Below are 16,383 nucleotides of genomic sequence, written 5' to 3' on the forward strand. Positions count from 1 at the left end.
CTCTGAGACAGTTATAGTACCATGGAAATCTCATACTGTTGGCCTAATCCAGTTTTTCTGTAAATGCTGGACTGGAGCATATCAATATATCCATATATGTCTTTATGATACTTCAGGTAATCACACTGCACTCTGAGCTGTCACAGTGGCTTTACAAAAAATCAAAAAGGAGGACTTTATTTTGCTAGCTAGGTTGCTAGCTAGTTAGAGTTAACTGTTGTTCATTTTTTTCAAAATTGCTGTTGAAAGTTGTTTGATGTAAATTGATTCATGATTTTCAACAATTCAATAATGTTGATATTCCAAAATAAGGTTGTCATATTGTATTATGATTATTATTATTGTATTCAATTGGAAGTATCTTTCATGCCTACATCAAGTCAGTCAGTTGGACTTTTTCTCATTTGTTATTCATTTGGCCAGCGCGTCGGGCATGGTATGTTTTTCCCTAATTCAGCCTCTCGGCGGCTACGTGGATCAGGATAGTCGCCTATATTTGTCAGCAAAAAAGCCGCAAGACAAAACGACGGATTGGAGCCTCAGGATCACACAAGTTCAGGATCGCTTTGGGACGCACCTCATGGAGCAATTGGATAGTTGGATTCATTGATCCCATCGCGCCCGCGGCCACGTCTGAGAACGCAACAGGCGGACATCCTTCGCTGTGTCCAGCGGTGTGTAACCCGTTCTGTTTGGCTGTGATATTGGCTTGTTGGAACAGTCTGAACGAGTTATTGCCGTGTGAAAATCAGCGTTGTGGATGAGGTGTGTTGGCGCGCGACGCTGAATTGGCTTGTGTGATGTAGTGCCGTTTCGCTGGAAGGCTGCGGCCTGGTGTGGCTTTTGATTTTGCTGGTTTGGCTTGGATTTTCTCTGTGATTAATTTGTGTGTGGTAAAATGAGTGGTGTTGAGAAGACTGGTGGAACTGGTGGCAAAGAGGAGAAAAGAAAACCGATCCTCACTGAGAAATCCCTTATGAATAAAATTGAATCAATACAAAAGGAGCGCAAAAGGAAAGTGGATGATATAAAACGCTTGATATTGCCCACAAAAGAGCTCATGAAGGATGGGAAAAATGTTTCACTTGTGAAATCACAGATTGATGTAATTGTACAACTGTCTGAAAATGCCACTGCTTTGCATGACTTTTTGTTGCCTTTAATTTCAAATGATGAACAAAAAAGGCAAAATGAATGGTTTTCAAGAATTTACAAACGGAAAGAAGGATTTGGTCAGGATGTGGAAGCCTGGTTTAAACTGAACACTGGATGCCCAAGCAAAGCTCTGTCAGAGACCCAGGTAGCTAGAACACTCCAGCAGGAGGAGGCCTTGGAAAAGGAAACACAGCTGGATATGGAAGGTGGAGGAGAGCATCAACTTAACCAAAACCTGAATCCTCAAATTGACGATCAAGAGGAAATGGCTTCTTTGCAGCAAAATTGCCAAAATGATGTCGAGGATGAAATGATACAGCTTCACCAACATCCTCAAACCGATTACCAGGATACAGTAGCACCCACGGACAGCATATCAAATCTGAGCAGCAAGTTGAGTGGTTCAAGATCTAGGGTTTCATCTGCTGCTTCTGCGCGTCTCAAAGCCGAGGCCGAAATGGCTGCCTTGTTGGCTCGGCAAAGGTTGCTCAAAGAAAAGCATGCTCTTGAAGAACAGGAAGAGCAATTAAGAAAGCAGAGAGAGCAACTTGAGCTGGAGGCTGAGATAGCAGCATCAATGGCAAAAGTAAAGGTTTTCGAATCCTCTAGCTCAAGCGTTCACAGTCGTAGGGATCGGAAAAAGGATGGCATGGAGTCATATTTCAAAAAAGGTCTCAACATTTCTGCAGAGCCCTTCGTGCCGAATAAGGGTGGACAGTATGGACAGATGCTGCCTGTAACTGTGAAGCTGTGAAGTCCACACTTTGGAGGTGCAAGGCCAAAGTCACCTGTCAGAAACAGCGTTAGTTATCTCCACAAGGGGCCCCCAGTGCTCCTAAAACCAGACAGTCCCTAATGCAGTCCCTAATGCTGCAGCGCCCCCTGTGTCTCAACATGAAGATGTGCATGGCCATTTTTTCAGCCACAGCAGTGAACACAATATTATGTTTATATTGGAAAACCAGAACAAAATTACATCAATATTAGTGCATCAGCAAACTCTTGCCTCACTGCCAAAGAGGGATATTCAAATTTTTGATGGCAATCCTTTGCAGTACTATGCTTTTTTGCAGGCCTTTGAACACACCATAGAGGCAAAGACTCAGGATCCTGTGGACCGCCTGTTTTATCTAGAGCAATACACCAGTGGGCAGCCACAACAACTTGTTAGAAGCTGTCAACACCTAATTGATGGTACAGGATATGCCACAGCGAAGGCTTTACTACATGAACATTTTGGAAATGAGCATCATATAGCATCTGCTTACATGAATAAGATATTTTCATGGCCACAAATTAAGTCAGAGGATACAAAGGCTCTACAAGCATATAGTTTGTTCCTGTGTGGATGTCGTACTGCCATGAAGGATGTATATAATCTGTGTGACTTGAACACACCAGCTACTATGCTTGTTGTCGTCAAGAAACTGCCCTACAAGTTGAGGGACAAGTGGCGAACAGTGGCATATGATATTCAGGAGAAGTACAGCAGAAGGGCCATGTTTTCTGACATTGCATTCTTTGTTGAACGGCAAGTGAAGGTGGCCATCGATCCCATATTTGGAGATATACAGGATGCTCCGACAGTTGGTGCAAGTAAAGACAGTGGCAAAGTAAAACCTGTTCATCGACCAAAGTCTAGAGGGAGTAGTTTTGCCACGACTGTTACGACACTTGAAAAAGAGCCTCATTCAGAGAAGAGCAGGGTCAAAGATGGAACTGAGAAGACTTGTCTCTACTGTAAGAACAGTAAACACACGCTGGATTTGTGCACTCTATTGGAGAGAAATAGTAGTAATAGTGAGAAGATGGAGTTCCTGAAAACTAATGGAGTTTGCTTTGGCTGTCTGTGCATTGGGCACGTCAGTAAAGAGTGCAGGAAACGTCTCTCATGTAAATTATGTGGCTCACGACATCCCAGCATGCTGCACATCCATCGGAAGGAAAGAGAAGTAGAGGCAGAGAAAGACAAGACCGAATCAGCAAGTGCTGTGGACAGTGTTCTTGTGAAAGTGAACACCGGTGGTCTCACTGGGGCCGGTGATCGGGACTGCAAGCTTGCCATCGTGCCAGTCAAAGTGAAGTCACGCAAAGGTCAAAAGGTCATGGAAACCTATGCCTTTTTAGACCCAGGAAGTTCAGCCTCTTTCTGCACAGTGGGTCTGATGGAGAAGCTGGATCTCTCTGGGAGGAAAACGAAGATTCTTTTGCGCACTATGGGCCAAGAGAAAGTTGTGGAGAGTTGCGTTGCATCTCCCTTGGAAGTTGCTGAATTGGACAGTGACACATACTGTGAAATGCCAGTATGTGTCACTGTCATACTGGCATCTCATCTAAGACATGTCCATCTACCAGAAATAGACATGGATGTGGAGATGTTGATTGGTATGAATGTGCCCAGAGCGTTGGAGCCCCTGGAGGTCATCAGGAGTGTGGATGGAGGGCCATATGCTGTGAAGACCATGCTTGGCTGGACTGTAAATGGACCACTTGGCGACTGTGGTGATACTCTAATGTGTCAGCCTGGAGTTTTCGTCAACAGAATTGCTGCTGTCACACTAGATGAGCTCTGGAACCAACAGTTTAAGACAGACTTTCCTGAAAGTGGTCAGGAGGAGCAAGCAGGGCTGTCAAGGGAGGACCACAGGTTTCTGGAAATGGCTGGAAAAACTGTGAAGCTGGTGGATGGCCATTATAGTGTCGCCTTACCTTTGAGAGACAGGAAGGTCAGCATGCCCAACAACCGCAAAATTGCTGAGCAACGCACCACCAGCCTGAAAAGGAGATTCATCAGGGATGCAACATTCCACAAAGACTACACTGCATTCATGAATGACCTGATAAAAAATGGATATGCTGAGAGAGTGCCACACTCAGATCTGGACCGCAGTGACGGCAAGGTGTGGTATATCCCTCATCATGGGGTATACCATCCCCAGAAAAGGAAGATCCGCATTGTTTTTGATTGTGAAGCATCATACAAAGAAGTGTCGCTTAATGTGCATCTTTTGCAAGGACCTGACCTTACAAGCACGCTGATTGGTGTCTTGACCAGGTTTAGGAAGGAGCCCATTGCTCTGATGTCTGACATTGAGGCCATGTTCCATCAGGTTCGTGTGTCAGAGGAAGATGTGGACTTGTTGCGCTTCCTTCGGTGGCCCAATGGAGACTTCCAAAGAGATATGGCAGAATACAGGATGGTCGTCCATTTGTTTGGCGCTACATCATCCCAGAGCTGCGCTAATTTTGCTCGACGGAGGTGCGCCGAAGATAACAAGGAGCTTTTTAGTCAGCAGGTGTTTGAAACCATCATGCACAGTTTTTATTTTGACGACCTCCTGACCTCGGTAGCTTCAGAACAGGAAGCTATGTCTCTGTATCACGACTTGAGAACCATCTGTGCCAGGGGAGGTTTTCATTTGACTAAATGGAGCAGCAATAGTCGTGGTGTGCTGACAGCAATACCAGAGGAGGAAAGAGCAAAGGAGGTTAAGGATCTGGACCTGGATCAGGACGTCTTACCAGTGGAGAGGGCCCTGGGGGTGAGATGGTGTGTACAGTCTGATATCTTTAAGTTCAGTGTAACCATCAGAGACAGACCGTTGACCCGAAGAAGAATTTTGTCAACCGTCAGCTCTTTCTATGATCCTCTAGGGATGCGTAACTTCATCCCTGGGGACATAGTGCTTATAGTGGATGATTCTGCACCTCGGAATTCCTGGATTATTGGAAGGATTACAGAGGTAGTGCCAGATCGAAAAGGATTTGTACGGCAGGTGCGCATCAAGACCCGGACCAGCACTCTCTGCAGGCCTGTGACCAAGATTTGCCTTCTTCAGGAGTCTGAATTGTGAAGTCTGTTTTTTGTTTTTTTTTTGGCTTCACCTTAGTTTGTTTTTGCTTGTTTGACTTGACTTGAGTGGTTATTCACTCTGAAGAAAGGACAACTGCTAGTAACCTCTGTCCTGACATGACTTTTCTTGACTTAAAGGAGGAATGAATCAAAGAACTCACATAATTGATGATGGACAGTTTGGATTCAGAAGAAAATCATCTTGTGTTGAAAAGAGCAAATACTGTAAGAAAGAGGGAATTGCATTGTACTGTTTATTATTTTGTATATTATATGAATTTTGATATGGTTAACATTCTGTAATTATTACTCATTGCTATGTATTGATGGTAATAATTAGGGGCCGGAATGTAGAGGCCAGCTCGTTGTGGCCGCCATAGCCGCGGTAATTTATTGTTATTATTGTATTGTCACATCGGAGTGGGCGGGTCACGTGGTGGTGGTACGTCAGCATCAAAGGTGGTATAGTCAGCTGTTCACCTGCTATTGGGTTTTTTTGAACTGAGAGGAGGTGAACGGGAAGTGCTACTTTTGCTGACCGCTTGATTTTGCCATTGATAGAATTCCTGCTTTCTGATGTAAGTGCTGTTGTAATCACTAATAAATGCACGAAACAGTATACTTTTGGAGCAGGTTATTCATTCAACAACAACTTCAGCCAGCGCGTCGGGCATGGTATGTTTTTTCCCTAATTCAGCCTCTCGGCGGCTACGTGGATCAGGACAGTCGCCTATAAAGGTTTTTCAAGAAAGTAAGCATTCATCACTGCTGGTAGCAACAGTTAGTTAGCTCAAGCCCCCAGCTGACAGCAGAAAGTCCCATGTAGTTAATAAACCAAATGCTCCGTGTTTGACCTGGCTTGCGCACACACTACAGACAATCTGCGCACGTCTTACCTTTGTTGTTTTGCAGTCAAAAGTTACATTCCAGCTCTGAAAGAACGCTGCTGATTAGCTGCTGCTAGCTAGTTAGTCTGAAATGCATTGTGAAGGTCCTGGTTGTTTATAGAGTTAATTATGCACTCTTTTTTACCACTATCGTTGGGGTGACTTCCTTCTGGAGCATCAGCCATCAGCCATGTTTCTCACTTCACGCATGGAGCTGGGCTCATTCACATATGATTACCATCAGTGGATAATAATAATACACTAATAATAATCACTCCACCACCTCTATTGACGTGTAGGAGTCAGGGCGTAGTGATAGTTAGTAATATTAAGTATAGGATGGTTGGCAATGGAAGATTTTGCAGTGTAGATGCAGGGCTACTAAAAGGCATGCAGTCCTAAATGTGAGAACTTCTTGAGTGAATCACACTTGAATTAACTTGCAAAGCACTACAGCATTGACCTGAAAACAGAGAAGGTTCTGGTGGCCAGAAACTTTCTTGCCCGGAAAACAGAGGCCGGATGTCCACCAGAAGATATATTGTCTGTGCACAACCTCCTTGACTCAGACATGTTTCCCTATCTGAAGGCAACCATCCAAGTTGCCCCAACAGTGCCTGTAAGCAGCTGCTGGTGTGAAAGGTCCTTTAGCACTGCGTCAGCTGCATTCCTGGCTGCGTCAAACAATGGGTCAGAAAAGACTTCACAGTCTTGCAGTCATGTCAATTGAAAAAGACGAGTTTCAGCATCTGAGTCTAGACCGATTTGCCACCCTTAAAAACAGACGGCCTTCTTTGATGCTTCCATCCACCAAGTAACTCGCAAGTGTAGCCATTTTTCATCAGTGATGTAAACACACTGTTACTGTGCAAACCTCTGTTTGTTGTTGTACTGTATTAAACACAGACTGAAATAATAATAATGAATAATTTCTCAGTCTTTGTTGGCTGAAGTTTTGTACTTGTGCACTACATTCACTCACCTTCTGTGCATCTCTTGGGGGCTAAGCCCCCCTTGTTTTTAAAACCTAGTGACGCCCCTGGTGAGCTGCTTCAAATTTTCTTGTTTGTCCTGTGTCGTGTGTTCCTGCCTGCCGGAGCCCTTGCTTCTGGAAGACGATGACATGTTGAATTTGTGTCAATTCGCCGAGTTTTTTTTTTTTGTTGTTTTGTTAGGAGATTAGTAGTTGCAGGGACAGAGCTTAAGTTTTAGGCTGCTGCTTCCAACATGGCGTCACCGGAAGTCCTTAACATTATGTTTTAAACATCTTTTTCACATTAAAACAGTACAGAAAGAAACAAAATACTTTACTGATCGCACACAGTAAAGTTGAACCTCTGCTGCAGTTTGAGATGATGCTGCAGTCAACACATCAGTACCAGACTGACCCACCACAGAGACAAACCATAAGGACCACAGTGGACTCCTCATCAGAAGTACACGTTTGTAGCCTGATATATTAGAACAGTTACCTGTCGCAGCCTTTAGTAGTTGTACTATCATGTAAAACTGCTACGTATTTGTGTTATCTCACATTGCTTGATGTTCATAAAGAAGTAATTTCACATCAATAAGACACCTCATCTAGACCTGGAGGAGGTGGAGGAGGTGTGGATGCAACCTGTCACAGCTTTGACAGAGTTAACATACATATTGTGAGTTACTCAGATATCCCTGTGTGTGTGTGTGTGTGTGTGTGTGTGTGTGTGTGTGTGTGTGTCAGATGCCAGTTTATTTGCTGAAACTAATGCAGTCAAATCCAGTGTTTGAACCTTTTCTGTCATGTTATTCCAGGCTCAGCAGCAGTCCTTGCGGCAGTCCTCAGTGATGTGGAGACATCACCACAGAGGCCTCCCACAGTGTATGGGAGTATGACAATATATGAAAAAAAGAAAAGTATTTTTAGTGCTCAAAATAATTCACATGAGAAGATCATACCCACTGGAATTACTATAAATACTACTGTGACTTTTGTTATGAGGCTACATCAACTGATGAAGTGATCCTTATAGAAAGTGAAGGAAGAATTGTTTAAATGACAGTAACTGTGGTCGGATCGCCTAGAAATGCAATACACAGTATGCTAGACTCAAGAATGAATGGGTTGGTCACTTCACACATTTTCTTCTGACATTTTGGTTTCCTCTGTGATCTTACTGTGATCAGCACACACCTGCCTGCTTCTCCTCCATTCCAGACCACATTTATCTGCAGTTGTAGGTCTACATGGTCGACCCTGATAAAACACGACACTCTAATGAAAGTAATGCTGAATTTGCCATATTTTACAGATGATCTGAGTGACCTGACGAAGCTTGTTTTGGATGAGGTCTTTCTGGACCCACCGGAGTCTCCTCACAGTATGAGAAACCATCAGTGAGAAAGTTATTGCAGGAAAGGTGTTGTGCTTCAGTCAAACAATGACCTGAGGACAACACAGCAGCCAGCAGCATCATGAGCTATCCACAGGACATCCACCGAGAGCTCCATTACCAGCTGGCAGTAAACCAGAAACCCTTCACCCTGATGCAGGACATGATCTGGACAGTTTACATAAAAGTTATGGCTTTGATCCTCGTTGAATTATATATACCCGATTTATGTTTCCATTCCTTTGCCTCTGAAAAAAGTGCTTTATTTTGAAGGAGAGTCCTGATGTTCCTTCACAAAGGTTTTTTGAAAATCATATTTGATTTTCATATATGTAGAAGTGAAAAAACCACTTAACACCCTCTGGAAATGTCAGAAAATGAGTCATCTTATAATCCTTTACTAAAAGTAGCAAATAGTGACTCTGTAAGCAACACAAGACATTTCTCCACTTCACTCCAAATTTATAATGCTGTTGACAGATCACAATATAAATTATACAGAATTCTCTGCAGTATTTTAAAAGAGTATCAAACAGACAATCTGAAGCTTTGACAAACATTATAAAGCATAAATCTGGTAAAAAGTCATGTTGTGAAAACATGGACACAGTGCAGTCCTGAGTTTCATTTCACTTTGACAAGATTCAAGGTCACATGACAGATTTTAACATGTGTTACATTCAAACTGCCCTGAAACTGGTTTCCAGCAGGTTCCTGTTCTGCAGCACATTAAAGACAGAACGGTGAACAGCAGCACAGAGACTGCAGAGATGATGTCAGATGATGTCCTTACACTTTAGTGTGCATCAGATGATGTTGTGCACAAAACTAAGTGTAGAACTTAAATGGAGAGTGTGACTGCTGTATTCTTCTGTGAAGATTCCCTCGTCATCCAAGTCAGGGTTATCAAAGGAGGGATGAATCAAGGGCAACTGGGCTTTACCGTAGAGACTTGAATATGTCTCTGGCTGTGTAACAGCACTCGTTAAGAGTCATTGAAATCACCTGAGGTGAGGTGAAGTGAAGCTCGACTTTTTATGTAAATAGCCTGCTTCACTCTGCTTTCAAACCATCTGCCCCCCCAACAAAATGCATCAACTCAGGGCGACAGTAACATCAAGTGCAAACAAGAGAACTTAAGGAACAAGAGCTTGGCCTTTTCAGACTGTGCCGTACGCGATCAAGAGAACAGGAGCGCTCTGAACGGCACAATGATGTTCGATGGCTGAGCACCAGTAAATCATTGATTTGTTCCTCAGAGAGGACACTATTTTCTTCAGTTGTAGCAGGAAGACCTCGGCCTGCTTACTGTGTGACATATTCCAACACGTGAATGACCTAAATTTTGGACTGCAGGGCAGAGACACAATTGTCAATGATCTCCTGGAACAGATGTGTACTCCGAGTAAAACTGGCTCTTTCCATGACTGAGTATGTGTATTGCCTAGCTGTGCTTATTGTTTCATATTTGAGTAATACATTCCTTGCAGTGATAGGTGTGTGTGTGCAGAGTTTTAGAGTTTTTTTTTTATTTGTCATTACCAAAAGCCAAAAAAAGTTTTAAATGGGCCCAGTTGAATTTGTATTTAAACCCAGTCACATGGACTAGCCCTTTGTTTACAGATTCCAAAGTTTTATGCTAAGCTACTTAAAAGTACTTACTGGTCACCAAACCACTGAAATGTGTTGTTTTTTATCCCTGAAATGGCACTGCAAGTGCATCACCCATTCTCATGTACTGTATATGTACAGTTGTTAATATGGCACTGTTCTACAGGGAGAATGAGTCTCCTTCAGTTTCTCTCTGAAAAGAAAACCTATATTTTTGTCTGGTGGGGACTTTTTTTCAGAAAGAAATCTCTGCAGCGGCTCTCGTAACTCTCTGGCCAGCGATCTTTCTTTCGATGGCCACCTTACTTCTGTGAGTAGGAGAAGGCTTTGGTGCTTTGATGTGGTTAATGACTTTAATGAATCGTAGCCTCACATTCAGGGACAGCCTCTTCAACCCGCACAGTTAAATCAGAAATCCGTCCAGTCATGGCAGCTGCTCTGTCTGCATATGCACATGAAAGGACCAATTCAGTTTTCCTTGTAATCATTCAGAGACTTGAATAATTCTGCGGCTGTGGTGTTAGTTAACAATAGTGAACATAACACATACTCCTGATATATGTATCGCACAAAAACAAGTAGTATTGCCTTGTTGTCACTATCAGTAGACTCATCAACCTGGATTCTGTTCCATGGTGACTTATTAATCCTCTGCAACAATTGCATCTCAATGTCCTCTATGTGGCTTGTCTTTTAATGCAGGGAGCTTGGTCTCTTTGCCAAAGTCGTTTTGAAGGCTACATTGCCTCGTTTGATAGCCTGTCACCACAAATAATGCAGAGCGGCTTGGTGTGTGAGAATCACCGGTTGCAATGAACCCCTTTTTTTTTCAGCACCCCTGCTACCAGTGGCGTCGTTAGGCCTATTAAGCTTCAGTCCCCCTAAAATATTCTTAAGCCCCCCTAAATAATTTTGTGTTGTTTTATTAAAAATAGTAATAATAATAATAATTTTAACCAAAAAATGCCCACATATTCAATACAAAGTGGTTAGAATATGAGTTTAAATCAATAATTATATAACCTGTCATTATTCACTTAAATATGATCATAAATGTCATTTCATAGCGTAAGGTAGAGAGAGCCCTTCAGTGCGTCGTTATCCAATCCATTCCACTTTTTCATATAGAGAACGCCCCCATCACTGAAATCCAGTCCACGTTTTCCCTGTGACCCTGCTCGCAGTCGGTAACTGCAGCCTGTGTTTGTCCCTCTGAAGCACACAGCGGCAGGAGCAGAGCGCGAACGGAGGGGTGAAGGATGGACATAAGGTTTTTCAAGAAAGTAAGCATTCATCACTGCTGGTAGCAACAGTTAGTTAGCTCAAGCCCCCAGCTGACAGCAGAAAGTCCCATGTAGTTAATAAACCAAATGCTCCGTGTTTGACAAACAAAAACCTGGCTTGCGCACACACTACAGACAATCTGCGCACGTCTTACCTTTGTTGTTTTGCGGTCAAAAGTTACATCCCAGCTCTGAAAGAACGCTGCTAATTAGCTGCTGCTAGCTAGTTAGTCTGAAATGCATTGTGAAGGTCCTGGTTGTTTATAGAGTTAAGTATGCACTCTTTTTTTACCACTATCGTTGGGGTGACTTCCTTCTGGAGCATCAGCCATCAGCCGTGTTTCTCACTTCACGCATGGAGCTGGGCTCATTCACATATGATTACCATCAGTGGATAATAATAATTCACTAATAATAATCACTCCACCACCTCTATTGACGTGTAGGAGTCACAACCTCCTTGACTCAGACATGTTTCCCTCTCTGAAGGCAACCATCCAAGTTGCCCTAACAGTGCCTGTAAGCAGCTGCTGGTGTGAAAGGTCCTTTAGCACTGCGTCGGCTGCATTCCTGGCTGCATCAAACAATGGGTCAGAAAAGACTTCACAGTCTTGCAGTCATGTCAATTGAAAAAGACGAGCTTCAGCATCTGAGTCACAACAGAGTGATAGACCAAGTTGCCACCCTTAAAAACAGACGGCCTTCTTTGATGCTTCCATCCACCAAGTAACTCGCAAGTGTAGCCATTTTTCATCAGTGATGTAAACACACTGTTACTGTGCAAACCTCTGTTTGTTGTTGTACTGTATTAAACACAGACTGAAATAATAATAATGAATAATTTCTCAGTCTTTGTTGGCTGAAGTTTTGTACTTGTGCACTACATTCACTCACATCCTGTGCATCTCTTGGGGGCTAAGCCCCCCTTGTTCTTAAAACCTAGTGACGCCCCTGCCTGGTACTGTCTGTTAAATGCAGCTTTCATTTTCCAGTTAGTCATACGCTCTTCTGTCTCCTTGTTGGGCCGTTTCCCCTTTGCAAAGAAGCTCTCCAAAGACATGTTTTTTTACTCATGTTAGCGAGCTTCTGGGTATCACGTGTACTGAGACAAGCCTTGACATGCGTGAAGCACAGACAGATGTAATTGGAAGTAAAACATCTTTCAGACTGATCAATAAGGAAATAAAACAAACATAACTGATAAGAAATGGAATAAGTTTAGTCTGTTTGTGCGGACCAGTATAAAATGACCTACAGACTGGTCCTGGTCCTGTGGTTGGGGACCGCTGTTTAAAGGATGCAACTTGAAATGTTTCTGTTTAAGCTGCAGTATTGTTGCCCTGCTCACAACAACTAAACTGAAGGGAGCTAACGCTACATTTGTTTGACCCAGCGACAGCAGCGTTTGCTAAGGGTGAAGAGCCACTGAACACACAGCGAAGCTCCCCTATTTTCATTTACTACCACTGGTACACTCTCAGGCCACAGACTGGCCCTCATTTTCTGCTCTGGCTCTGTGTAGTCTCAGTCTGACGGGTGTAACCACCACCTGAAGCATTTATTGTGCGACTGAAAGCAAACTTGTCTTCAGTCCATTTCTTTCTTAATACTTATTCTTTTCCTTCTTCTGCATGTTTTTTTTTTTTTTTTTGGATCACCTCTATTCACACATTTTTGCATACAGAGACATAATTCCAGTTTTCACATTGAAAGCATGTGTGTCTCATTGTGGCTTTTACTTTTATTTTCTGTAACAGCTTTTGAGACATTAATTTTTTACTGTAACATTTTTTCAAATGGCCGTCTGTTGGAGTGCTGTTCAATTCATTAATATATCCTATACTATACGTGTTAACATGAATCAGAACTTGTACAGTACAATTCAACTAGAACTGACTTTTCCTGCTCTATTTTTGCTCTATTTCCTGCTAGAATTTTGTGGAAAATATATCTTACAGAATTTGATTGTTGTACACATCAATCACCAGAAACAGCAGCAACATTTCAGGAGTCGACCAAACATCATGGAAAACAGTCACAGATGGAGGACCTGACCTGCTGCTCCTTGTGGAGTACAAACCATCCTGAACGTATCTGTGCATTCATATATGTGTGTGTGTGTGAGAGTGTGTACATGAGCTTCTCAGGGTGAACTCGAGTAAAGAAGGTCTCAGAGGTCGCTCTGTGCTTCCTATTCATCTGGAAACTCTGAAACAACCACAGAGCCTCTTCATGAATCCACTGTGTGGACTTTAAATGTTCTTCTTTAGTCTCTCCTGCTCAGTTCAAGGACTTCACCTCTGCTCTGAACAGTCGCTTCAAGCTTTCCAACTGCTCAATTCACACACTGTCACAAAGTACACACAGTGCAGTACACTGTGATTATCCTGTCTTACACACAGACGCAAAGACTGAGGGTCATGACCTCTGAGTCCATCATCACCTGTCTTCACTTCAGACTTGTTTCCAGAGGAAAGACACAGAAAACCTCGATGTCCGACCCTCTGCACTGCAGGACTACAGGACTGGAACATCTCTGGGCAGATGATTTCATTTACGCTTCACCTTTTGAGCCTTGAGGGCCTGCAGCTGCTGGTTCTTTGGACCTGTAAATGTTATTTTTCTGTCCGCTGGCTGTTGTGTGACTGTTTCCTCTGGTTGCTCCAGTCTGTGAACGATGAGTTCAGCTGGGATGAGATTGTAGATCAATATGTAGCCCACTTCTCCCGAGAACAGCAGAGAGGGGCCCTGAGTTCGTAAATAAACCTATTGTAACTGGCAATAAACTCTCTGAAATAATATACGGGACTCTCCCCTGATTAGTATTCATTTTTTGATTGTCCTGTGTTTCTTTAATCTAATGTCAATAACCTAAATGAGAATAATAGTGATGAAAACCCACTGGCAAAAAGATTACTAACTACACCTTTAACTCAAGAAATGATAACAAATATGACACCAGACTCTGTTTAAAAAATCAATAATCAATTATTTACTTTCACTTACATGTAACAAACAAACACTTCATGGAAAAATATCTTAATGTCCTTGTTCTCTTGGTATTCAGAAACAATTCATGCACAAAGAATCAGATTCACTGTCAAACCAATATTTATCCTTTATGTTCAAAGAAAATACTTATTAAATATCAAGGAAATCACCCTTTAAGTATAAATGAAATACCTTTTAAGTTTAAATAAAATTAGTTGACTCTAAATAAAATTACTCCCAACATTTGAATAAATGAACCTTTAAACCATTTGTAAGTACTGTTTAAACACTCAAATAATTGTATTCCCTCTGTAATAACTCACATTCAGTGGGCCCACACCACGCACACACACATACACACAGCCGGCAAACCCGAAACAAAGCACGTTGCAGGCCTGAGAGATGAAGCTTGAGTGCGGGGCAATCCACAGGTGGTCCACAGCAACGTCCAATCCGACCGACGTCTCACACTGGCAACGATCCAGACGAATCCTCACAGTCCGAGAGGAAACGGCGATGCTCTGCTCACAGCGGCAGCTGCTTTAGCTCCACAGCGCGGAGACCATTAGCACACTCACTCTGCTAGCGATGCTAGCTACTCCGATGCAGCTACGAATCCGACTCGTTCACAACAGTACAGAAACTCCGAGTGGAGGTGTCTCTAGTTGTTCAGTCACGTTCAGTTATCCAGTCCCAGAATATTAAACCAACACTCTTCTAGACACTGAAACTACTACTTCTCAATTACATGCTACTCGCCAGGTGACTCGTCGTCCAACATCTCGTTCTTTTTTCCTCTTCTTTATTTTTCTTAAAAGAAACTCCGCATCGCACAATCTCACTCTCTCTTCCTGTCTGACCCATCAATCACACCTTTTGACCCATTACAGACCAGGATTACACCTCTTTTCCTCTTTTCAATCAGTATTTCCTCTTTCCCCAAGAATTCCTTCAAAATAAAATGAAATATTTCACAATACACCTCAATATCTTTTAAACATTTTAAACTTATTTGTTACGTTTTAACTTTTTTAATCTAACTAAACTATTTAAACCACTTAGTTAAATCTAATTAAACTATTTTAACCTTCATGAAATTTTGTTTTAACGCTTTTAATAAAGGCTTTAACCAAAACATACATATCTATTCTCTATTTAGTATTCATTGTTAATATTATGGGTAAGGATTTCAACAGGGTTACAAATAGATATCTCTGTCATCTCTGTGGTATCAAAAAGCTTTACTGGACAGATGTTTTTCTTCTTTTACCATCGTTTCGCATTTTCTCTTTTTGTACACGCCAATAATCGGAGCTGATATTCGAAATTTTCTCGTTATGACAGGCTCCGGAGAGCAAACTCATGTGTCCAAGGTAAATGCAGAAAACTCTCCCGAAATTATAATAAACATCCCAGTGCTCTACATCTCACAACTACTGCTAACGTTACAGTGTGCAGTAGAGTAACGTAAGAGCGGAGTGAACATTAGCAGCAGCTCTGCTAGCTCGTAGTACCTCCCGACATGTCTGTGATTCATTTGAAATAATGCTGTTTGTAATATCGATGTAGAAACAGTCCCTGATAGTAGAAGCCTCTGTGTGTGATTGTGAGAGAGAGTAAGAAAGTCAATTCAGTCTTGTTTTGTTGTAAGGAAGCACACTGAGATGAAGGCTGACTAGCTTTTAGCATAACATTAGCTCGCTGGTCCTGCTCTAAATGCTCAGCAGACTCAATGGGAGAATGTCTGTTATGCAGAGAAAAGTGTGAGTTTAACTACTAACGTTGCTGTGAGCTTTCTGGTCCTATGATCTGAAATCAGGAGTGATTTATCTGAAAGTCATTTCAGTTGTTGTGAAATTTTACTTTATTTACTGTGTATAAAATTCAGGGAGCTGTTATATAAGTTTTTATTTAACTTTACAAGAGTTACTGCTGAGCTTGTTAACGCCATGTAGTTTTTGTTGTGTTAGAACTTAAAACAAAGGAGTCATTTCAGTTATATTTAAATGATGGAAGTTTTTAATTAACTTTATAAGAGATGCTTCTGACTCTAGGAACTCCATGCACTTCTGGAGCTATTTGTTTCCTATTTGTTCGGTTAAATAAACATGCTTTAGGCATTTAAACCAAGTTCAGTGTTTGTATTATTCAACATTTTTTCACCAATTTTTACACTTTTACTGCAAATGAATTTCGGCTCCAAATATCGATTATCGGCCTCTGTAACTGCT

This window comes from Chelmon rostratus, chromosome 11, assembly GCF_017976325.1.
Source record: "Chelmon rostratus isolate fCheRos1 chromosome 11, fCheRos1.pri, whole genome shotgun sequence".
Taxonomy (NCBI): domain Eukaryota; kingdom Metazoa; phylum Chordata; class Actinopteri; order Chaetodontiformes; family Chaetodontidae; genus Chelmon; species Chelmon rostratus.